The sequence below is a fragment of the Thunnus thynnus genome, chromosome 7 (assembly GCF_963924715.1).
Source record: "Thunnus thynnus chromosome 7, fThuThy2.1, whole genome shotgun sequence".
Taxonomy (NCBI): domain Eukaryota; kingdom Metazoa; phylum Chordata; class Actinopteri; order Scombriformes; family Scombridae; genus Thunnus; species Thunnus thynnus.
This window is the reverse complement of record NC_089523.1, coordinates 20,801,968-20,829,055: the sequence shown is the minus strand read 5'-3', so window position 1 is coordinate 20,829,055 and position 27,088 is coordinate 20,801,968. Positions and strand designations below refer to the sequence as shown.

At 39.0% G+C, this 27,088-nt stretch overlaps 1 long non-coding RNA gene and 1 pseudogene across 1 annotated transcript; both read right to left on the bottom strand.

Moving 5' to 3' along the window:
• Positions 1-11,641: 11,641 nt before the first annotated feature.
• On the bottom strand, positions 11,642-19,955 carry LOC137186866 (uncharacterized; annotated as a pseudogene).
• LOC137186168 (uncharacterized) lies at positions 15,310-17,805 on the bottom strand. The gene is made up of 3 exons (XR_010928987.1): positions 17,193-17,805; positions 16,663-16,760; positions 15,310-16,422 (listed from the first exon to the last, which is right to left on the bottom strand). It is a non-coding gene; the product is annotated as an uncharacterized lncRNA (long non-coding RNA).
• Positions 19,956-27,088: the final 7,133 nt, after the last annotated feature.

Sequence of the window (27,088 nt, the reverse complement as noted above, 5' to 3'; positions counted from 1 at the left end):
TTCTGCACTGCCCTTACAGGAGTTGATGATGCCTGTGGTCTCTCAAAACTTGGCTGCACATAGTCATGATCAGCAAGGTTTACTATGGGCTCTGGAGGGCCATTAAGCTGGTCACTTGCTGTTGAATTCAGTGAGGGAGGAGTAAGGTTCAAAACATCAGCAAGCACCCTTTTCTACTCTCTGTATTGCCTCTGATACTGCCTCCACTTTTCCCTCATCTTCTCCTGTTTTTGCCTGGGCAGATCTGAAACTGGGATGTTTGTGATCTTTCCCGGTCTCTTTTTCCTTTGATAGCTAAGAGTAAAAAAAGACGAATACAACAGTTAGTCTTATATCTAGAGCCTTACTTCATCTTCCATTTGAGCTTCACATCTCTCACTTGCACTACCCTTTCAGGAGATCTACATCACTGATTTTACTTTCACATAAAGCATTAGCGTGTGTGTGTGTGTGTGTGTGTGTGTGTGTGTGTGTGTATGTGGGGGGGGGGGGGGTTATGTGATGGACCTTTGCTTTCTTTTAGCCAGGTAATTATGACTAATACCTGGAAAATAATCACTCACGTCAGTAAAATCTTATTTAATAAAACCTAGCTAACTACTCCAGCAAGTAGGTCGACCCTTAGTAACGACCTAGCAACAGAGACGATTTCTAGTCCCTGCTGAATCAGCCAGCCAACTGCAGCTAATGCTTTCTGGAGATTGCAGCATTTCCCAAACTGAACAAATACCACATATATAAACACAAAAGTGCTTTTGCTAGCTCAGTTTCATTGTAACTAAGATATCCGCTGAAAAAAATAATTATAACGTGTTGTATAATTATGCATCTAAATCACTGACTAACAGCAAAGTCAACCATGCCCCGATTGAGAAAGAGCTCTATGCCATCTAATTTATTAATTTAGTGTTTATTTATTAAACCCAGATATATAACCATAACCATAATTATAATACACTATTTGCTGAGTATACACTGTTCAATGATATTAATATGCTATATTATGGTACATAATATAAGTCAAAGGGATATTGCTATGGCAATAAGGTGCATAATTGCCCATGAATGTTAGAATTAAGTGTACACTGAAACATGAATAATTTACACAACACAAAGTATATACATATGTAATCATATACACAGACAGTACTTGAAATATTATATACAGATGAATCAGATGTGATGGATAATGTAATAAATAAATAAAAGTCCAGATGAGCACAGAGGAGAGTCACTGTACAGACTGATGGCAGCTGGCAGGAATAACTTCCTGTAGCATTCTTTGATATTGCAGCTTCAATTTTACCATCATCCACAGACCTGGGAAGGGAATAGCTATTGTTCACACTTTAAGGAGGTGAGTGCCATATATATATATATATATATATATATATATATATATATATACATACACATATATATATATGTGTGTGTGTGTGTGTGTGTGTGTGTGTTGTGTCCTCATACACAGGAGGGGTGGTGCAGGATTCTAGAATCAAAGCCAAGTAAATATGCTGTCATAATGATATAAAGTCAATGTCAAAGTCATTATACTCAAATTATAAATGTTAATAAATCTTTAATAAAATCCTTCTTGTAGTAATCCATCAAATCTGTACTTTATAAGTCTGCAGTTAATAAGTTGTTAAAAAATGTATCTTGGTCCTGATGGCCTCCAGCCCTTTTCTAAAAGGTGGATGATCAGAACAACATAAGAGGCACAAGAATAGAATCATATATTTAAAAAAACCAAACAACAAACCCCCAAAAGAAATGAGAACTTAAGAGAAGAAATAAATTGGTAAATAAATAAAAAATAAATAAAGATTACATGTTTACATAAGTGAGTTATGAGGTCGAGAAAGTAGCAAGTCACTTTTGTGGTTCTTTATTGTGGTGACATCATAAAGTGTTGCCATTTCTTTTAAGTTTATGACATCATATTTATTTAGCTTAGATCCTGGGATTTTGTCTTTGATATTCCAGCTTTGATCTTTTGATTGACTTCACCAAGTCAAGTTGACTGTAGGAGTGCAATGAGTTGACAATTCTGTCTGATATCAAACAAATCTTTCGTGGAATCCTGTGTATAAGGAATTCTTTCGGTTCAACAAAACTTTCATCGATTGAAAACATTACCTAATTGGTTGATTTGTTATATCAAAATAATAATGGAAACACATACAGCAATAGCAGAAGACCTGCCTGAGAACACTACAATGGAGACCAAAAGTGGACTTAAAAATATTAAAGGAGAACTTATCGGCACCTTTGGAAAGCACGAGTGGGATGCTATACAACTCAGGCTTAAGGTGGATACTAGCCAGGAGGAGGCAGATGAACCCAGAACAGCAACAAGAGGAAAGTATCAAATGCCATTCCCTGACTTTCCATCGGAATTTCCCAGACCACCAAACGAGTATAGAGACCTCTTTGAAAAAATTAAAAAGGTAACCACAGTACCTAAGCCTATTCCAAATAATAAAGCAAAAATGTCTAAAAGAGTGCGAGAGATGATGAATATTCGTCCAACTCTTACCAGATTAAAAACCGGGGAAATTTCATATATAATAAGGGACGAGGACGAGGAATCCACTCCACAATCCACAAATGAGGTAAAGCAAAGGTCTGAAAAGACATGCCCAGTGAAGACGACACTAACCACAGACTGTGCTAACACTACAAACAGCTCACCACAAGAAGTCAAGAAAGGATCTGAACACACTTCATGTCACGGACACTTCCAACCCATCTCAGATACGATGCAGCTCACATATAGTCAGACTCAATCCATACCATATCCACCTCAGATCCCGCTCACTAGAGGTCGCACTGACATTAAACAAAGCTCTCCTCAAGCAGAATCATCTCCACATATGAACAAGACTCGGTCCAAATATGGACGTGTGCTCAAGATTAAGTCAAAGGATACATTCAAAGACAGTGTCCTCACACCTCCACCAGACACCCTGCCAGCCAAGCAGGAGTCTAAAAAGACATCCAACCATGTACGTTTCCCACCCATTCTTGATAAGGTTCAGCTTACACATAATCAGTCCCCATTTCATCCACATCCGCCTCAGATACCACGCACTAGTGGTCGCACTGACATTAAACAAAGCTCTCCTCAAGCAGAATCATCTCCACATATGAACAAGCCTTGGTCCAAATATGGACGTGTGCTCAAGATTAAGTCAAAGGATACATTCAAAGACAGTGTCCTCACATCTCCACCAGACACCCTGCCAGCCAAGCAGGAGTCTAAAAAGACATCCAACCATGTACGTTTCCCACCCATTCTTGATAAGGTTCAGCTTACACATAATCAGTCCCCATTTGATCCACATCCGCCTCAGATACCACGCACTAGTGGTCGCACTGACATTAAACAAAGCTCTCCTCAAGCAGAATCATCTCCACATATGAACAAGCCTTGGTCCAAATATGGACGTGTGCTCAAGATTAAGTCAAAGGATACATTCAAAGACAGTGTCCTCACATCTCCACCAGACACCCTGCCAGCCAAGCAGGAGTCTAAAAAGACATCCAACCATGTACGTTTCCCACCCATTCTTGATAAGGTTCAGCTTACACATAATCAGTCCCCATTTGATCCACATCCGCCTCAGATACCACGCACTAGTGGTCACACTGACATTAAACAAAACTCTCCTCGAGCAGAATCATCTCCTCATATGAACAAGCCTTGGTCCAAATATGGACGTGTGCTCAAGATTAAGTCAAAGGATACATTCAAAGACAGTGTCCTCACATCTCCACCAGACACCCTGCCAGCCAAGCAGGAGTCTAAAAAGACATCCAACCATGTACGTTTCCCACCCATTCTTGATAAGGTTCAGCTTACACATAATCAGTCCCCATTTCATCCACATCCGCCTCAGATACCACGCACTAGTGGTCGCACTGACATTAAACAAAGCTCTCCTCAAGCAGAATCATCTCCACATATGAACAAGACTCGGTCCAAATATGGACGCGTGCTCAAGATTAAGTCAAGGGATACATCCAAAGACAGTGTCCTCCCACCTCCTCCAGACACCCTGCCAGCCAAACGGGAGTCTAAAAAGACATCCAACAATTTACATTTACCACTCATCCCTGATCAGGTTCAGCTTACACATAATTGGTCCCAATTTGATCCACACCTGCCTCAGACCCTGCTCACCACAGGCTGAAAGAAAGGGTCTGAACAACCATCAAAGCATGTAAGCTTCCAACCCATCCCAGATAAGGTTGCGCTCACAAATCAGACCAAACACAAGCTGCACCCACCTCAGACCTTGCTCACCAGAGGCCATATTACAGCTACAAAGAGCTCATCAACATCCAGTCAGGGAATGCATTAAAATGTCCACATATGGATGTGTGCTGAAGATTAAGTCAAGGGATACATTCAAAGACAGTGTCCTCACATCTCCACTAGACACCATGCCAGGCAAGTGGGAGTCTGAAAAAACATCCAACCATGTACGCTTACCACCCATCCCTGATCAGGTTTAGCTTACACATAATTGGACCCACTTTGATCCACACCTGCCTCAGACCCTGCTCACCACAGGCCAAAAGAAAGGGTCTGAATAACCATGAAAGCATGTACCACCAAAGCATGCTTATCACCCATGCCAGACAAGGTTGGGCTCACAAATCAGAACAAACACAAGCTGCACCTGCCTCAGACCCTGCTCACTAGAGGCCGTACTAATGCTACAAAGAACTCATCACACATGCAGCTGTACATCATTCTGCACAGTGAAGCTCAAACATCCAAGTGAGGTAACAATAAGTGACTTTTTTTCGTGGCATTCCCTCCCCACCCCTGCATTACCCATGCCTACCCCCTTAACATCCATATATGTTACTTCTTCAGTTAAAAATTACACCACGAATATCTGTTATAATAATTAATTTTTACAAAAAAGTTAACAAGTACCATAACTATAAAAAATGCCCTTTAATGAGTCTTACAGCAAACTCCTCTAGCAAGCCGCTGTGAACCTTGAGTGTTTCCTAAAAAAAAAAAAAAAAAAAAAAAAAAAAAATATATATATATATATATATATATATATATATATATATCTACACACACACACACACACACACACACACACACACACACACACACATACATAGAGAGAGAGAGAGAGAGAGAGATACTCATGAACAATTGTCCTAAAAATATGCTTTTTAATTGTTGAATATTTCCTTAATATTAAACAAATTGAATTTATGGACTGATGATGGCGCTAGATAAAAAGATAAAAGTTGATAAAAGTACTGAGGGGAACATGAATATCTGAACATTTCATCACAATCCATCCAACACTAATGTCAGCATGCTCACAATGACAATACTAACATGTTGTGAAAACAACAAGTAACAATTATAATAAGTGCAAGTCTTGACTTGGCACTAGCTGAAAAACCAGGGCATGACCAAAGTCCATAGAATTCATCACCTGGGGACCATGGGTATCTGTATCAAACTTCATGGCAATCCATCTAATAAGTGTCAAGATATTTCTGTCTGGACCAAAGTGGTGGAACAACTGCTAAAATGTAAACTTATACATGGTGAACAGCAAAACATTACAAAAATAAAATACAATCAAAATCACTTTATGTTGTTGTTGTGTTGCAGTTCAGTAATTTTGCCAATCAAAGTGGACAAGCTCTCTGATGAGAGACGCCACGTGGGGACTCAGGGTGCCGTTTTTTTCTTTGGATCCTCTTTCCAGAGTTCTGGCTCACCGGTGATGTTGATTTGCATTTAGAGTCATCAGGGTTGATTCTCTGAATGAACGTACAAGCACAAAAAAAAAAAAACATTATTACTCAAAGCAATGTTTCCCCAGCTGTTATAACTTGGTGCTGTATGCACTTTAATGTTAATAAAAGCATCATGTACTATATGTGCACATCTGAATAAGCCTACAGGGAAGGTACATAATTAGTTGATAATCAATCACATTCAAATCATTGAAGCTCCATCCATTACAATAAAATGTATTTTGGGTTATCTAATGCTGCACCCCTCATTTGAACAAAATGTAAGCATTTAAATTTTCCACATTTAACCTAACCCATCCATCCATCTGTATCTAAACCTGCTTACACTGGGCGAGAGGCAGGATACACCTGGAAGGGCTACCAGTCTATACAGTGCATATAAAATAAATAAATATATTTTAAAAAAATATTCTTTGACTCACTAATTAACCTGAAGTAAATGTCGTTGGACTGTGGGAGGAAAGTATAGCAATGCGAGGAAACTCAGAACAGAAAGGCACTGGCTGGCCAGCAAATGCATACCCAGGATGGTCTTTGAGGCAACAATGCAATCTCAAAATGCATGTGACTGTCTACATGGATGTCACCATCATGCCTACAGCTTGATGCATCATTATCTACTTGTGCAGGGTTCTCCAAGGAGTCTCTGTGTTTCCTGCTGATGTGGGATGTGAAAGATGATTTCACATGAAAATATTTTTTACAGTTGGGAAGGCAGGGTGTCTACAGGTATAAACAAGTTAAATTTAAGACTTTTTAATACCTTTTTAATACCATTTTAAATGAAATTTCAGCCCAAACTTGCAATGGAAATACACACCAAAAGTGAAAATATACTCAATGATCAATGTCAGTTCAAAATGAACAGTAAGGTTAAATGACAATAATCGGTTGAGTTTAAATTCAGTTGGTTGAGTTTAAGTTTAACATTGTCCAAATGTGTTTAATGTGGAAAAAACAAAAAAATATCATTGCTGTCCTAAATGGTATTTATTAGAATATTCTCAGAACATTTAATATCAGCGGACAAAAATCTAGAAATCAAAATCGACAGTTGTGTGCAAACCAAACCAAGTGTTTTTCACCATGTAATGCCATGTGTGGATACGTTGCCTTGGTCTAAAATTAGGTCCCCTGAAAAATTCTAACAGCAATTCTTTTGAACTGCAAAGAAGCTACTGTACCACATTACTTGCTTATGATCACTGACCAGCTCACAATAGCAGTTTGATTTCTGTCCCGGCTAATGAAACCTTGTATTTCTGTTATAGGCCTACCTTAAACATTATAACAGTGTGAAAGCACAACTTTCACTATGTGAACCCTTGAAACAGGGAGGTGGAAAGGTAAGGAAGAGAGAGAAAATTCCTGACTGGACATTATGGCATATGCCTGAGTTCTGCTGATTATTTTCCGGCTCAATCTCAACCTCTTTCAGCTCTGTGACTTTTTCTTTGTATGATACATTTAATGTAATTTTAAAAAATTACTGAATCAGACAAACCTATCACTGCTGTACGCATGACTGAACAAGCTTCAGTTAAGCGTGACAGTGTACATTCTGCTAGGTTTCTGAAAACTTAAGTACCAGCAGAGACACCTCCTGACAGCTGGTTGTCTTGTAGAAACCTCTGAACAAGTTGTTTCATTCTTTCCTGGCACAAGTCGGGGTCTGAGAACATGTTTGTTAGGTCCAAACATGCCATCTGCCTCACAATGGTGTACTTCAGTGGGCTCTTGTCTTACATTTTCTGGACGATGTTAGTTTTTTCTGTGTAACTGCATCCACGTACATCACGATCATTGGTCATTTTGCAATAGCCCTATTGACGACAGGTAGGTTTCTATGAAACCATATGAGAAGCCCACAGAACGGTAGGAGAAATACAAATATCTAAGTGCAGAAATTGTCTCTTCTAGCAGGGGTATTGTTAAAGACTATATGCAAAGTCTTGAGCACTTTGTCCAGCTGACAGACACTGAAGCCACTTTTGAAGGCATTGTGGAGTGTGTGTAGCACACAGCTCCCCACCACAATCAGCTGGGCACCTCCAAACACTTCTGCATGTTCCTGCTGGAGCAGTTACAAAAAACTTCCAGTTGACACTGGGTCTATCTATGGAAACAGAAATCATGTTTCTCAAGTCAAGCTGCTGCACACACTCCTAGTAATTAAAAAAGATGCAGACATTAGCCATATCTCATATCTGACATTGTACTTCAGATTAATGACTGGGTCAGATGAAAAAGAATGAATTCACAAATGAAGCAACATGAGCCATTTATGTAACTAACCAGTGCAGCTAGCCTATAGCCATAGTCAGTATAGGAGATGTCACCAGCCTAATACTGGTCAATTTTTGTCTGTGGCTGGTAAGTCTATATTTATATATTCGCAATACCAGAGTCTATTCTACAATTCAACTCAGCTGGCAATAACGCACATGAAGGTCCAGTTGTTAGCTTTTCGTTGTCTGATTCAGGGTCTCGTCAAACATGATTACAAACACACCGCTTGTGCTTACATCGGCGACTAGCTGTTTTTTAATATACGTGGCCAATCCAAATTTAGCTACGTATCTGGTCTTGTCTTTTCCAGATATATAAATATCTGTTCAAGCCCCGAGTCTGAAAACATGGCTTTGAATATGTCTTTAATACCGTCATTTGACTTGTATGAGTGGTGGCTTGTCCCCATCCTCAGCACCCAAATCACCTCTGCTCTGAGTGTTGGCTTAGAGCCACAATTTGTTCTAGCAAGGCCTTAGCACAGCCTGTCTACAGTGAATAATCTGGCTTTAGTTTAACCCTATGGTGTAACCAAACTTCTCTGCTTTAACGACAGTGCATACCGGAAATTCTTCCTCTTCTTCAATCTGGCAGATTAGAAAAATTCTCCCGGTGACTTGACAAAAAAACATTTAAGACCATTCAATCTGAATTTAAGACATTATAATACATTTTAAGGCCTTTCATTTGAAAAGGTGTATTTAAGACATTTTAAGACTTTTTAAGTACCCGTGGCCATCCTGGAAAGAGGCAGGTAACTTTTTCCCTATCTCTTATATGCCATTTCAAATGATCACACAAGCTGAGCAAATTGGGAGATGTATGTTCACATCCTTCAACCTGACAAATCACTGCATCCATCTGACAAGGTCTGCAGCTAACATTAGGTTTATTTGGCTGTTTGTGCTTCCGACGCATGTGGGACTTAAGTTTAGGCAGTGTCTGAAAACTGAAAGAACAAGTCAGCAAACCCTAAATTAGCCAGGTTACTATGCATTTTGATATGGTTGTAAAACCTGGAAAGCGTTCACAGATAAATTACATTGTTTGCAAACAAATGGCGTGACCATCTTGACAGTTACTGCTAACTAGTCTCTCAATAAATATGTACCATAAATTGTGAATGTCATGAGCGTGGCGTCATCTGTTAACTGTAATGTTAGTCTGTTAACGGTATATCACGTTATCTAACTACAATGAGAGACTGCTGATTTAAGTTAGTTAAACAGACAAACATAAGAAAGAAACGTGACGGATGGTCTTTGTACACGGGAAAAACTGGTGATGTAACGTTAACCAACGTTTTTTGACTCTAATATTAAACTCTACTCTAACATTAAGTCAGGGCTCTACAGTGCGAGTATTTCACTCGCATTTGCTTCTAAAAATAGAGATGTGTGAACTGTAAAAATAATTTACTCGCACACTGTGCAAGTACAAATTACAACCATAAGACTATATGAAACACTAGAAGGTTTTTAAATTGAAACAACGGATCGGTCAGGAACAGACTTGCACTCACGCTGAAGAAATATTTGGTACAATAGTTAACATCATCTCTGAAGATGAAGCCCATTCATTTTTATTTTGGGCGAAAAAGGGAAGAGGAGAAAGAGGAATCCGGCGAGGGGGATTCGCAAGGTTCCACTGAGGTAGCTCACGCTAGCACGGTGGCTAACGGTAACAATGCTAACTTCAACATGGCAGCCAGTAATGACTGGACCGCTGAGAAAAACATCGGCGAAGCTACAGTGACCCCTGCTGTCACTTCAACATCCAGTGTGAGCTCATTGTCCTGCTAAAAATGAATCCATTTCCAACATCAAGTCAGACTGAATGACTTATCTTAAAGAATAAGACAGCATAAATTTTGATTTACACACACACACACACACACGCCCACACACAGAGTTTAAATATGTATGTAATAAATTGTAAATATGTATGTAATGGATTGTTCTTCTATTCTGTTCTTTAATAAACTTGAACTTTTTCAGTGTGCTCCTAAATTTCTTTTCATTTAGGAGCACATGTACCTTGGGGAAAATAAGCGTTGAGCACTGCATTAAGTTAATGTTTACTTTGGCTAATTTAGTCGATGTTAAATTAGCAAACAGCGAGTCCAGTCTACAAACTGGAAAATAAAAAACAAAAGATGCACTTAAAAATATAGTTTTAAAAACTCTGTGTTTAGAGTGTTGCCTAACTCACTTTCCTGCAGTCATTCACGTTAGCTTGCTGTTAACATAACCAAAAACTCCTCCTCTTAGCTAATTAAGCAATATTACACGAGAGGGTGTGCTTTACTGTCATGAATACCACATATATAGACACAAAACTGCTTTGCTAGCTCAATCTTGTTGTAACTAAGATATCATTTTTTAGAGGGACAGATTTAACTACTATGTCCTCAAACTTCACAGACATTTTTAAGCTAGTAGCGCCCTAGTATCATGCCGGATGCCGGAGTGAAAGCTATGATATACTCTCAACTGAAGGGAAAATGGCTATGTTTTGCTGTGTATGAGGGTGCCAAGTAACGATGAAAAATGAAGAAGGTGTGTGTGATTGTGTGTGTGTGTAACTCGTCCCACAGTCTCAGAGTTAGATCCACTCGACAAAGGGTCTGTTTTGCTGGTAACTTAGTGACTTCGACGCTTTGGTAATAATCCAAGTATGATTTATCTTAGAAATAATACCTTATCAGCATCTTCCACATTTCTCATAATAAAAACGGGCCTAGCGGCCGTTAATCATCTCACACAGAGAACCCAAATGTTACATTACTGATTAGCCTTTTTTTTTAACTTCCCTGGGAACGGTCTCTTATTGACATAAATGTTATCTTTTCACATTCACTGGCACATTCCTTTGATCATGTGAAAAATAAATAAATAAATATAACTATATACATTAAATTCATACAATATATAAAAACAACAGAATACAAACATTTAGGGACACAATTCATGTTGGTGAAATTCATAACAATAGATTAAAAAAAAGTTTTAAAAAAAATCTTAGAAAGAAATCTTGAAATGGAACTATATACAAAGCCTTATGATGAACAAAGAAATTAAGACACAAGTTGAACTATTAACAAATATATACAAACAACATTGAGGAGTCTTAATATGATATATATGTATATAATTTGTCATATTAGGCATTACATTCCACCACAGACCCTTGCTTGACTGCACTAGCAGATTGATGCATGGCTGGTCAGCTGCTTGTAGCGTTAGCACAGTCTCTGGTTGGTGAAGTCTTCGCTGGACATGTCTTTTCAGACCCTTGCTGTACCTCATTTGTGGATTTCTGTGGAGTGGAGTCCTTGTCCTTTTCCTTTATTAAATATGAAAGGTGCCCGGTTTTTATTTTGGTAAGAGATGAATTAAACATCATCATCTGTCGATACTCTTTAGACATTTGCTGTTGTCCATAGACAGACATTGCAATCCAGTAATGCCGTAATTATCTTTCTGTATTCTGAATCGCACTGAATACTCACCACCTTCTCCTTGTGAGCCTTCCAGTGGCCCAACAGAGGAGATGGACTCAGTGACACACGCCAGCCTCTTATGACCTCAGATGGCCTTTGAGGGTCCAAACCCACTGATTGTCCCACAGATTAATCTTTCCAGTACTATCCCCAATCAGAAGTATCTTCTCGTTGGTAACAACTGCACTTGTATCACACACCGCCCTGAATTTTCCTAACAGACCACCTCTGCTAATAATCGACCAGGCATAGATATGGTCATTTTTAGAAGTCAGCAGTGTGACTGTGTCAGCAGTGGCCGTCCTGGTCTGCAGACATAGAATAATAGGACTGGTAGTCACATCAGTCCTCTCGTTAGTCAGAGCAGTAGATTTTTTACATTGTTCCAGTGCCTCTGACTTTCTTTTGGTGACTGCCAGCAGGGAGGTTTTTTACATAGCCTTGAGCTTTTCCGTCTGCCATGTGTGTTCGTGGGTTGTTACTGGTATCAAGCCAATAGAAAACCTCTGCAGTCTTAGCATCCCAGACAACTACATTACCATTGCTCGAGGCAGCAAACAGTATGTTTCCGTGTGCGCTCATGGAGGATATGTCATTTAAATAATCATGCTCCAAAATTCTGTTCTCAGACTCATCTAAATCCAGGTTAAAAATGACCTTTGACCGCCATCCAGACACAAACACCCTATTGTTCATGGAGACAATACCTGTCACCTCCTTTTGCACAGTGACAGGAAGAACGCGAAGCTCTTCTCCGTTGTTGAAGTTCAGTCTCATAGTCTCACTTTCCTATCGTTGGAAACTGTAATTAATCTGCGCTGTGAACCATCAAATGCAATGGTGGTGAACCCCACATGCTGATCTGGAGTGACTTTGAATTGCATGATGGCCTTTCCTGTTAGGATATCCCATACTTTCACCACACCATTCTGGCAAATAGAGATGCCTTGCTTGAATATGGAGTGATAAAGAACACTGGCTTGTCATGGGATGTTAACATTTCTATAAAAAGATCTGTTCCTCCTCCAAGAAATGCTCCTATATCTGAGTTAGCCAGGACTAACTCATTGTTGTACATGTTATAGCAAACACTGGAGATTGGGGCCTGTCTCATGCCTTGTACCTGGATGCTTTGCAGGCACACCCAAGTTTCCTCTGACCACAGACCTACATTGTTGTCCACGGATATACTGTAGACTATTTTGTTTCTTATGTTAAGGGTTATGTGCCTGATTGGTTTGACATGTCCCATTACTGTCTTTGTATGTACATTGTCATAGGGATACGACGCCCGCAGTATGCCATCTGTACCGCCAGTCACCAGAAACTGAACTGAAGGGCAGTATTCAACACAGGTGAAAAACTCATGGTCTTTATTGCTCTCAAATACCCTTCTATGGATTTTGCATTGAGGTGGCTTCGGTAAGGTAGTGAGTACCATTGTTCTGGATGAATGACCACAGACGGCAAAGGAATCCAGTGATGGAAAGTATCGAATCTGATGGCATATGTCATCAAAGATGGGAAGCTTGATAGATAGAAACCCTTCCTATTTCTTTTTTAACAGTGATGACTCATCAATAGTTGTCCAGAGAGATTTCCTCGTATGGGTCAGTGACATTTTAGAATATCAAAATAGCAAAAAAATAAAATTGAAGTAATGTGTTAGTTTCAGCTTTTTATGTGTGAATCCACAAGTGTATTTTTCATTTTTTTTACTGCCCCTTGTAAAAGGCTACGATATATGACATTTTAATGCATTTATCTGTAAAGACCCCTGAAAAATGTCATTCGGTAAAACGAACTAATTTTCAATATTATATTACAATTAATGTTAATGACACTGTTACAAACAATCAAAATGCAATTATTGATCCACAAGTATGTTATACACAGTTGCAGCATGTCAACACTAGAATTACAAATTTTGGATATTTTGCCTTTAAAGACGACATCATGTCATTTGTCAATATTTGTTACATTTTTTTTCAAGTAGAAAGGCAAAAGTGCTTTAAAATCAGGCATACTTTTATATTTTATTAGCACTTCTTCATTATGTTCATTCATAAACTCATTTAATAGAGTATTTTGTATATTTATTTCAAAATTAAGTGTTTTACCATATGACATTTTGTTTTACCACATGACATAGCACAACTGCAAAATACCATGGCACATATAGTATACCCAATAAGTTAAGTTGGCTACTTCTGAATAATGCAAAAGATACACAGGGCCTCCAAAGTAAACCTTTTAATGACATTAAAATGTCTTGCAACAGTTTTCTTGTTTCATACAAGAATGAATGCATTGTCAGTTTGAGGTCTTATACAATATATGAACAAGTAAATCCAATTTAAAATTTGATTTTTACCACTAGTCAATTTAAAAAGAGCACTAACTTTCTTATTTGGTAAAACATATTTACAGTTTGATTCCAAACATAACAGTCAGTTAAAAACAGCACAGTAACATTTATATCTAAACCTTATGAACACTTCTAATCTCTAATACTAATTCTCAGAATTCATTTAGTCATAGAAAAAAACGTAACACTCTGTCTAACCCCTATAACTGTAATCTATCACTTGAACAATGATTAAAACAAATCTGTCATGGTAACCTGAAATCAGTACAGTGTGCATAAAATATCTGTCTTCTAACGCCCTCCCCCTGTGGCTGGTCACTGTTGTTTTCTTCAGACAGATAAGAATCTTTTCCAGTCCTCAGCTGACAATCTTGAACTTCGACTGGTTGATGGCTCTGGTTCTGAGATGACAGCTTTCACATCTGATTGAAAGTAAAAGATCACATCTGGAATTTGGGGCCACACAAAGCAATTCTTCCCCCCAGACTGTTGCATACAAGAGACCTCAATTTCTTCATCAACAATCTTCAGTACCTGCCCCATGAAAGGCTTGTCATCATAAGACACAATGACCATCTTTCCAGCCATGTCTTCCTGTTCTTGATTGGTGGTGCAGGATGCTTTTTCAGAGTTAAAATCGAAGACCATGGGTGGCTCACATTCGCAGGTAACTCCAAAACGCTTGCAAAAATAGGACAGCTCTCTGTGAGAGATCTTTCCAGGGGTGTCTGTAATCACTTGGTGAATGCCCAAGGTTCCTTTGACTATTGGCAAGGCAGTGGGCACAGCCTCATCCACCCTAGCAATGTCCTCTTCTGTTACCCAGTAGAGTTTTATGTGGGAACTATTTTTATGTTGCTGTTGCTTTGTTTTTAACCAATAGGAAGTTCAGTAGTTCACTGCTTCTGGTTCTCCTGCTTCCTCCTGGCCAGTATTCTCTGTCAGAATTGGACTTTTCCAGAAAGGAAAACAATTCCTCTGGGTGCTGAATATCCCCTCCTTGCTGGACAAATGCATTTGCTTTTCTCTTTAATAAACCACCAATACCATCTGGTACACCCTTTCCATGGGACTTCTCTGAGAAGTTCCATGTGACAGCCTCAATGCCATGCATGAAAGGCAAGGTTGACATCAAGAAGAAATTTTTCTTATTTCTATATTGTGTCAGAGGGCCATCACTCATTAAGTGCACTGTAGATATTGGTGCATTTGACTGTATTTCATCCAACACAGGCTTCAAGTGTGCCCATACTGCCCGTTCATCATGTCTGAGAGAAGTGAAAATGGTAGCATAAGCTTTTGATCTTTCTGCAGTGTAGACCATGCATGTGTGGACTGTTGCTTGTCTTCGACTTCCCCCCCAATGATAGGACTGAACCTCAACATTCAGCTTGCATGAATAATTCTCAGAAAAGTCCATGTGGACTAGAGCCTCATGGTTTCGAAGGCTGTTCTTGAGAGCCCTACATTGCTCCACCTGATGGATCCATGTATAATGATGCTTTGCCAGTCTTTCCAGCTTTTCATTAAAGCTCTTCAGGAGATCTTCCCATTTTCCGGTCACTTCTCTCTTCACAAAATGTGAATAGATTTTCCCTTCTGAGCTGACTTTCTCCTTCTGCCATTGATGCCATGAAACCAGCCCAGTGTCATTTGGAATGGCTGGCTCCATCTCTGAATAGCAGCACTTTGCACACTGCCTAAACACGCATTTTTTGTTTTTCATGTCACACACAATGCGGGTGAGTGCATCAGTAATGCTTTTACTTCCTAAAAAGCCTCCTTGATGCAGTTTCTCTATCATCAACCTCACATTTTCATGATCAATACAGGCACATGCGTTGCGGTCACTAGCCTTAGGCTCTGTGACATAAAATGGACGAAGGCGGGCAAAATGCCGGTATGATATGGGTGCTCCTCCTACCTCTGTATTGTATTCTTTATGAAGCTCTTTAAGAGACTTGGTCAGCACACAACGCTATTGCTTGACCTTGCTTTTAGTTACATCAGTTGTCTCATCAGGTGCAGAGTGTTGTGACGGCCCTAGTGGTGCAGTGTTGCAATGGCCCTGGTGGTGCAGAGTGTTGCGGTGACTGTGGTGATGAGGAGTGCTGAGGAGTTCCAGGTGGCGAGGAATGCTGAGGAGTTTATTGGTTTGGGAAAGGCATGCATACTCAGATTTATGCTTTCTGTTGCTTTGTTTTTAACCAATAGGAAGTTCAGTAGTTCACTGAACCCAGTTCAGTGAGTTCCAGGATGGTCAACTTGAAAAGGCTCCGCAAACAAATCCACTGATAGTGGCGTGAAGGTCATCACAGCTTCTGCCTGTCGCTGTCTTTCCCTACATTTCCTCTGGTTGAGCCTCCACTGTTCTCTTCTTTTTGTGGCTGCAGATGTGGTCAAGTGTTTGATGGGTTGATAATCATATTGCCCAGCTTGCTTCATTTGCCGATACCTGCAAGAATTGAAATAAATGTTTATATATTAATAATATGAATTTAATATATGAATAATATAAATATCATATTAATTCATTAGTTTATTTATTCCTTCATTTACTTATTGCACGTCAACAAAGGCACTTTATGGTTGTGCCTCTGTTAAGGACTATAAATCAGGCTTATAGATTGCTGCCTGTACTGACACAACTGACATACACTGACATTATTACCATCATACACTTTCACAGTAATACCTTTCCCTTCTCTTTTCTAGTCTCTCCTCTCTAGCAACAGGATCTGCCCTGATCTTTGCACGAAAACGTGCACCCCTCTCTTTACTGGAAAGAGGCATCTGTAAAAATGTAAAATAATGTTTACAACATACGGAAACATATTACATGTTAAATGTAATTAAGAACAATTGTTCAGACTTAACAAATAGTTAAAATAATTAAAAAACAAACAGATAATTTAGTTAAATCCTCTGTGTCATTTGGGATGACAACATGTCATTTAGTCAAACCATTTGTCCAAATGACATATTTTGTTTTTCCGCATGACGGATTTCAATATTTTCATTCTGTACAGCCAGTTGCATGGCCACCTATTGCTAACAATGACCTTGACTTATGAACTTTAAATTTCATGGGTAAATCAATAATTTTTAAATCAATAACTTTATCATCACTTTTTAAATGTTTGACCAAATGACGCTGAAATCTGTGACACTTTGCACAACACATTGAAAAGGTGATATTAACGTAAAAAAGGAGTACATTTTTACCTCCAACTCTGGTGGTCTTCAGGGGTCTTCTGAGTGATGTCATCACATGTCACATGACACGAGTCATTTATCCACAATTCAAAATGGCTTCCAAAATTTGTTTTACCAAATGATATTGAGGGAAATCTGTCCTTGCGGAACAAAGTGTTTTAGATATTAAAGACATTTCTTCAAGATTTATCCTATTAATACTTAACAGTGCTTTTCTGTACATTCTAAACATATGCCACAGACAAAAGTTGATGATTTTTACATATTTTTAATCATTTTAAATGAAGTTGTCTTCTTTGACATCAAGTGACTGCCGTTTTACCGTATGACATTTTTCCACTTTAATGGTATAAAAGTCAGTCAATTTTGTATTTTTCATGCAAATATGAATAGTGAGGAGGAAATGTGACGTGAGATTAAAGAATATATACAATATCAACCTTATTTAATCCAAGTGTGTAATAGTAATTTCTCCTGGAACAAAAAATCAGTGCATCACGTCACTGACTCGTATGCATTTTTGTGGAAGAGGCTTTTCCTCTCTATGTTGTAGCTGACAAAAACAGACAAAAAGCCTTTTGTGTCACCATAGGAAATACTGCTTTAGTGCCATCGGACCAGTAGGTCATGGTATTCACTATGCTATCTTCTTTATTAAAGCATATTTGGGTTTAAGTAAATCAGGGAATTCATTGCAGGTATAGAATACCAGTTCCCTGCAAGAGGTTGCGATAGCCAGCTCGTTGAGGTCGCTGATGTACACCATGTCATTAATACACATTTTCTCCCTGTGTGAAAAAGGAAGTTTCTTTTGTATATTATTTAGTTTGATTGGGTGTGACGCCTTAAAGCTGTCAGTCCAAAAGGTGAGGATTCCATCAGGGCTGATGGATAGGTATTGACCTTTCTGGTAGGTCCTGGTTGACGATATTGAAAGCTTAGACTCATCCCTCACTTGGCTGTCATCAACGTCCATCAACGGACGGAAATCACCCTAATTATTGATGTATAGTGATCTATGGGAACTGTTTTTATTGGTTTGGGAAAGGCATGAATACTCAGATTTATGCTTTCTGTTGCTTTGTTTTTAACCAATAGGAAGTTCAGTAGTTCACTGCTTCTGGTTCTCCTGCTTCCTCCTGGCCAGTATTCTCCTTAAGGCTGAGTTGCATAGAATCCCACTCGTGTTTCCCAAAGATGCCAGTGCAGTGTCCTGTGTTTGTCCATAGACAGACATTCCTATCCAATGACACAGTAATTATCTTTTTACATTCAGTTACACTTAACACACACCACCTCCTCATTGTGAGCTTGCCAGTAGCCCAACAGAGGAGGTGGACATGGTTTCTTTTTATGACTCAACAGATTTAAATAAAAAATTTTTAAAAAATAATGAAATGGAATTATATAGAAAGCCTTGTGATGAACAAAGAAATTAGGGCACAAGGTGACCTATTTACAAATATATACAAACAACATTGAGGAGTCTTAATATAATCTATAATAATAATAATAATATTTCTATATAATATATATATTATTTGCTTCTCATTTAGTATTGGCCTAGGGTTATTGTTGTGGTAGCTTCTTCTCTTCTACAAACAACAGAAGACATTTAGGGACATAATTAATGTTGGTGAAATTCAGTGCAGAGAATCAGGATAAAGGGGAAGTGTCTGCCACACTTGGCATTGTAGAGAAAAAGAGATGAGGGTTATTAATAAATCTATCTATCTATCTATCTATAATGTATATATATCTATATACATTAAATTCATACAATACATACAAACAACAGTCTCACTGAAGTTCCTAGTCACACTCTTGAAACCAAAGAGAAAAGGTACAGTAAAGATAAAAGTTCATTTGGTTCCTGTACTGTGTTACAGACCCATCACTTATAATGTGGAGGGAGGAAGGCGGCGTTTCACATTTTGTCATGGCATCTCTCACAACAGGTTCTAAATGCGCCCACACAGCACGTTCGTCGTGGTGAAGACAGCCAGAGATGGTGCCATAGGTGTGAGCCGCATTCCCAGTGTACACCACGTAAACACATCAGGAAACTCTGTTTCACATTTGTCAGGCTTACTGCTAACCAGGGGCGCTGGCGCCACGATAGCACGAGGTGCAACATCAGGCCACACCCGACTCCCTGCTATATCATTATCCAAAATCATCGTAATACCAGCCACAGGCAGAGCCGGCTGCACGCCAACCGCCACCTCACCCTGAAACAGATCAGAAAACAACATCATTTTATGGAGAGGTACACGTAGAACTTTTAAGCCCATTCCAAGCACTGGAATGAAAGAACCCATGTAGGTGTCATCTGAAAATGGTAAAGTTGATGCTAAAATGAATGAGTCAAAAGCACCAGTGTCACGCAATATCTTTACATGCACTTTCTCCTCACTCCCTACCAGAGAGACAAAACCTTCAGTGATGAAAGGCAAGTAAGACAGGCTCTGGGGCCGTCACACCCCCCCCCCCCATAAAGTCAGGGTCCCAGAGGGAACCCTGGCACCAAGACAAGTGATTCTTCTCTCTCATATAACTAATGTATACACTAAATACTTAAATAAAACAACAAAGTATAAACTACAGTACAGAATATATGGGTGGTTGACGTGAACTCAAATCCAAAGAGGAAAAAAATATATTTTTAAAATGTATGTCAAATGACACATAATTGTATTGCTTTATATGTAAGTAACTCAAAATTGATGGTGTTCATTACCAATTCCTCATTTATTTTAAATTTCTTTCACTTTTTTGTGTGGTACTCCTAAAAATTGTCCACCGGTGTGACAACATTTTTAATATTAATATTTAATTCAGAGATTGTTTGCCAGATAAGACAAATATGCATAATCCTTATCAATTTGTTCTAATTATATTTCCACATCAAAAGTAACCAATAAAAATTCGCAATCATGTCATTACCCTACTATAAGATGTCCACATAGGGACTTCACCCAAACGGTTGGGTTATATTCATTATAATTAGTATAAAACCTAATGAAGCTTCAATTCATCCTTATATGTGCATAGTGATGATATCATTATTATGCTATTCAACACTTTTTACATGAATTTGTGCATTAAAATGCCTTTTCCACTCATAATTCAGTTTGTCACACCACAGGACATTCCGTCACACCATTGGACAAAAAATACCTTATGCCCATGTTTTGTTACAAAGTCACATTTATTATTTCCTGTTCAAATTTATTTTAAAATTCATTACCTTCAAAATCATTAACAATTCATTAAAATAAAGTTATAACCTGAAGTTCAAATGTTTTTTGTACAATTAAGATAGCCAGACTAGTAACATTTAGCAACACAACATGAACATGTAAACAAAATTGTCCTGGCTTATTATTACTTTTCTTTTTCAAATTTATCTTAAAATTCATTACATTTTTGTTCAAGTCAAAACTAAACAGGATAAAGAATTAAAATTAGAGTTCTCTGTATTAAATTCAGTCACATTTTTAGTGCTCAAGTAAAATCATTTTTCAAATAGCCATACTTGTCACAATTCATAACCATTGGAACTGACCTAAAAACTACTGTTTGGGTAAAATTCATTAAACAACCCAGCACAAGAGTACAGCTTGAAATACAAACAAAATTAAAAAAGCTGTAGTGTTTAAGGACTCATCCTCCTCCTTTCACACCTCATTGAACAGCAGCCAGTCATATTTGGTGAGTTGGGCTGCACGCTGGTGGGGCTCTGGCTCAAAGATGACACTGACAAGTTCGTCCTTGCTGTACATAATGCAGTCTCACTTAGCAGGCCATTTAAAGATGTTTTTCCCACAAATTTGCACCATGCAATTGACCTCAATGTGCTCAGCATTTAGTTGTGTGATCTGGCCCACAAATGGCTTCTGGTCATAGCGGACAATGACGAATTTCCCTACAGTGTACTTGTCATCAAGCTCTTCCTCCGCTTCCTCTCCACTATTGGGATTCTCAGGCTGGGTCGCTTGGACTTCAGAGGTGAGTGGTTCCTCCAAATCTTTTGATTTGTCTGGCCTCATCTTGCTTGGAGAGAAGCAGTGGCACATCTCTGGGAACCGGCAGAAACAGCTGAGAAGATCTCTCCGACAGAGAAGGAAAGTATTTGGTGCGTGTTTAATATGCCGGGTACTTTTGGGACAGATGGTGGCAACATCTCGGCGAACACCTGGATATCTGCCTCATCGATCCACTTGAATCTTATGTTTGTTACCTCTTTTTGGACTAGGAACTCATAGACATCCTTTGGGCTTTTAAGGTCTTGCCCCCCATGGATATGGTTGTCTGCCATTTGTTTCACTGCTCCCCCAACTCCATCAGGAGCACCTTTCCCATGAGCTCTCTCTGAATAGTTCCACATTATTCGCTCTAGCCCCCATGTGTAGGGTACGCTGCTTAAAAGGTAACAGTTAGCCTTGTTCCTGTATTGAGTGACTATTGAGTGGTTAGGAGAGAGAGAGTGATGGGTTTGTCCTCCTTCATAGAACCTACATCCACTGGTGTGACAGCCATGTCCACCAATGTGACGTTCAGTTCATGTCACACTATAGGACAGTGCTGTCACACCAGTGGACGTTTTCAAGGTCAAGGTCAGTTTGCGGCCTAGCTAAATGAGAGACAGTCTTCAATCCTTGGTAAAGGTTTACATTATGTCAATCAATATAAATTGATGAAAATTTTCAGATCAGTGCTTAAATTACGTCACACCAAAGGACTGCACAATGGATCCCATTTCTAACAATGCACAGAAATAGCAAAATTATGAAAAGATTTGAGACAGAACTCACCTTGTGTGCAGTGCATCTGCTCCAGTGATGTCTACTGTACTTCCTGGATGAAGAAGGACCCCTCTCAGTAATAGGGTACCCAAATTAATGCCTGTTTTATATCTACAGAGTGGCGTCACACCAGGTGGACACCAGTTTTGCGGACAAAATGTAACGTTTCATAATTATTCTAAATGGTGACCTTAAGACTTATAACCTTAGTTTCTGTAAGTTAACACTACGATAATATATATTCAAGTATTTTAATGTATTTTGACTTATTATTAATTTAAATACAGTAGTTTTGAGATGAGCAATGCTACTCCGGACAGTCACGCCAGTGGACAAATGTCATGTTTAAAACAAAATATTTACATATTTGAATTGTAATGCTCATTAATTACAGATGTATTAGTTCTGGAAGATTATACTGTATAAAAAACAGAGATTTTAATGAAATATTATATATTATTATTTACATTTGTCACCAAGAACACAAAAATGCAGCGTCACGTCAACCACCCATATATATAATACCAAATAAAGTAACACCTCACTGTTTGTTCCCTAATAACCCTGTCATCCCCCCCCTCGATCCTCAGCAACTGGATCCTGGAAGATGATTAAGAGGAAAGAAAGAGAAAGCAACAAGATGATGGAACCAAACAGAGCAAAATAACCACATTTTAAAAAAAGACATCATTCACAGGGAGCCTGAGACAATGCGTTTGCCACCACATTGTCCCGCCCCTTGATATGACGAATATCTAAGTTATAGGACTGGAGCATCAGAGCCCAGCGAATCAGCCTCTGATTAGGGCACTGTAAGGAACTCAAGAATGTTAAAGGATTGTGGTCTTTAAAGACCATAACAGGGACAGAGCTAACATACACACTGAAATGCTGCAAAGCCAAAGTCAAGGCTAGCGTTTCCTTTTCAATGACTGAGTAATTCAGCTGATGTTTATTAAATTTCCTTGAAAAAAAAGAAACTGGCTTATCCACTCCTAAGTCATCAGGCTGTGACAGCACGGCCCCTGCACCCACAAAAGTTGCATCCACTTCCAGTTTGAATGGTTTCTCCCATTGTGGAGCAGCCAAAACAGGAGCGTTACAGATGAGGGCTTTAACACTTTCAAAAGCCTTCTGACACTCTGAGGACCACATATATTTGGCCTTAGCTTTCAACATATCAGTGAGAGGCGCAACAACAGAAGAAGAGTTCCTACAAAAGCAACGATAATAACCAACTAATCCCAAAAAACGCATGAGCTCCTTCTTAGTTGTGGGTGGAGCATAGTCATCAATAGCCTGCACTTTCGCACGCACGGGACACACTCTGCCTTGCCCCACCACACCACCCAAATAAGAGACTGTGGCCTTCGCAAACTCGCACTTGGCAAGATTAACAGTCAGATGTGCATGAGCCAAGCGGTCAAACAACCTCTCAATGCGGTCAAGATGGACATCACAGTCATCAGAATAGATGACCACATCATCAAGATACACCGAGCAACCTTCCAGATCTCCAACAACCCTGTTCATCAAGCGTTGAAAGGTTGCTGGCACATTCCGCAACCCAAAAGGCATCACATTATAAGAGCACAACCCCGTGGGTGTAATAAACGCAGCAATCTCACGTGCTCTTTCAGACAACGGAACCTGCCAGTATCCCTTCAGAAGGTCAAACTTGCTAACAAACTTAGCCGAGCCGACTTGATCAATACAGTCTTCCATACGGGGAAGTGGAAAAGAGTCCGGTTTTGTGACATTATTAACTTTACGAAAGTCTGAACAAAACCTAGGAGTATTATCGGACTTTGGCACAAGCAAGCAAGGTGATGCCCAGCTAGAACAAGATGGCTGTGCAATACCACTACCAAGCATATGCTACCACAGTGGGAGAAACCATTCAAACTGGAAGTGGATGCAAGTTTTGTGGGTGCAGGGGCCGTGCTGTTACAGCCTGATGACTTAGGAGTGGATAAGCCAGTTTCTTTTTTTTCAAGGAAATTTAATAAACATCACCTGAATTACTCAGTCATTGAAAAGGAAACGCTAGCCTTGATTTTGGCTTTGCAGCATTTTAGTGTGTATGTTAGCTCTGTCCCTGTTAAGTGTTGATGGTCGACTGCTTCCGGCTGCCAGCAACGTGAAAGGGCTGGATCTCGCAATTTAATTTGCAGCCATAATTTTCAGAGAAATCAACATGAACACACAGTTCATCTGTAAGCAGAGAAACTGATGGCGAGTGAAGGCGTCCAGCTGTTCAGGAGACTGAGAAGGTCTGCCATCCTGCCACTCTTTTCAATCTTTTGATATTTTGCAGATGTTTTCTCCTCCTCTGTAACAACAATCCTCTCCCACTGCTCCCATGTGACGATGCTATTATCTAGTGGGCCCTCGAACTCCACTTCATTGTAGCAAAACCTAGTACACAAGCGGTACATACACTTCTGGTTGGCCGGGTCACAAACAATTGCTTCCAGGAGATCCGAAATGCTGTTAGTCAACAAAATGCCTTTCTGACAGAGCTTGTCAATAATCATTTTAAAATTGTTGTGGTCATAGCAGGCACAGGTGTTTCGGTCGGACTCTTTTGCTGGAGTAACATAAAAAGGGCAGTATCTGAGGAACTGTCTGTATGAGACTGCATGGTGTTTCAGGGTGGTTGTATTGTAGTTGGCGTGGAGGTTTTTCAGAGACTGAAGCAGCACTCTCCTTTGGTGTTTAATTTTGTTTTTTGTAACGGTAACCGACAGCATGCGGCTATTTTCTTCCCTACAGAGAAAGCTGACTACCCTCTCCCTTTTCTCCTCTGCAATTTCCCTCACTTACTTTCTGTCCTTTCTTCTCTGGGAGTTTCTCGAGTTTCCGTTGCAGCTTTTTTGCCTTCATTCTTTCACTCTTAAGGTCCTTAGCCTTTCCTTTTCCTTGAGCTCTGGAGGGCCATTAAGCTGGTCACTTGCTGTTGAATTCAGTGAGGGAGGAGTAAGGTTCAAAACATCAGCAAGCACCCTTTTCTTCTCTCTGTATTGGCTCTGATACTGCCTCCACTTTTCCCTCATCTTCTCCTGTTTTTGCCTGGGCAGATCTGAAACTGGGATGTTTGTGATCTTTCCCGGTCTCTTTTTCCTTTGATAGCTAAGAGTAAAAAAAGACGAATACAACAGTTAGTCTTATATCTAGAGCCTTACTTCATCTTCCATTTGAGCTTCACATCTCTCACTTACACTACCCTTTCAGGAGATCTACATCACTGATTTTACTTTCACATGAAGCATTAGCGCATGTGTGTGTGTGGGGGGGGGGGGGGGGGGGGGGGGGGGGGGGGGGGGGAGTGTTATGTGGTGGACCTTTGCTTTCTTTTAGCCAGGTAATTATGACTAATACCTGGAAAATAATCACTCACGTCAGTAAAATCCTATTTAATAAAACCTAGCTAACTACTCCAGCAAGTAGGTCGACCCTTAGTAACGACCTAGCAACAGAGACGATTTCTAGTCCCTGCTGAATCAGCCAGCCAACTGCAGCTAATGCTTTCTGGAGATTGCAGCATTTCCCAAACTGAACAAATACCACATATATAAACACAAAAGTGCTTTTGCTAGCTCAGTCTCATTGTAACTAAGATATCCGCTGAAAAAAATAATTATAACGTGTTGTATAATTATGCATCTAAATCACTGACTAACAGCAAAGTCAACCATGCCCCGATTGAGAAAGAGCTCTATGCCATCTAATTTATTAATTTAGTGTTTATTTATGAAACCCAAAGAGATATAACCATAACCATAATTATAATACACTATTTGCTGAGTATACACTGTTCAATGATATTAATATGCTATATTATGGTACATAATATAAGTCAAATGGATATTGCTATGGCAATAAGGTGCATAATTGCCCATGAATGTTAAGTGTACACTGAAACATGAATAATTTACACAACACAAAGTATATACATATGTAACCATATACACAGACAGTACTTGAAATATTATATACAGATGAATTAGATGTGATGGATAATGTAATAAATAAATAAAAGTCCAGATGAGCACAGAGGAGAGTCACTGTACAGACTGATGGCAGCTGGCAGGAATAACTTCCTGTAGCATTCTTTGATATTGCAGCTTCAATTTTACCATCATCCACAGACCTGGGAAGGGAATAGCTATTGTTCACACTTTAAGGAGGTGAGTGCCATATATATATATATATATATATATATATATATATATATATATATATATATATATATATACATACATACACACATATATATATATATATGTGTGTGTGTGTGTGTGTGTGTTGTCCTCATACACAGGAGGGGTGGTGCAGGATTCTAGAATCAAAGCCAAGTAAATATGCTGTCATAATGATATAAAGTCAATGTCAAAGTCATTATACTCAAATTATAAATGTTAATAAATCTTTAATAAAATCCTTCTTGTAGTAATCCATCAAATCTGTACTTTATAAGTCTGCAGTTAATAAGTTGTTAAAAAATGTATCTTGGTCCTGATGGCCTCCAGCCCTTTTCTAAAAGGTGGATGATCAGAACAACATTAAAAAACCAAACAACAAACCCCCAAAAGAAATGAGAACTTAAGAGAAGAAATAAATTGGTAAATAAATAAAAAATAAATAAAGATTACATGTTTACATAAGTGAGTTATGAGGTCGAGAAAGTAGCATGTCACTTTTGTGGTTCTTTATTGTGGTGACATCATAAAGTGTTGCCATTTCTTTTAAGTTTATGACATCATATTTATTTAGCTTAGATCTTGGGATTTTGTCTTTGATATTCCAGCTTTGATCTTTTGATTGACTTCACCAAGTCAAGTTAACTGTAGGAGTGCAATGAGTTGACAATTCTGTCTGATATCAAACAAATCTTTCGTGGAATCCTGTGTATAAGGAATTCTTTCGGTTCAACAAAACTTTCATCGATTGAAAACATTACCTAATTGGTTGATTTGTTATATCAAAATAATAATGGAAACACATACAGCAATAGCAGAAGACCTGCCTGAGAACACTACAATGGAGACCAAAAGTGGACTTAAAAATATTAAAGAAATGTTCGGTTATGAACAT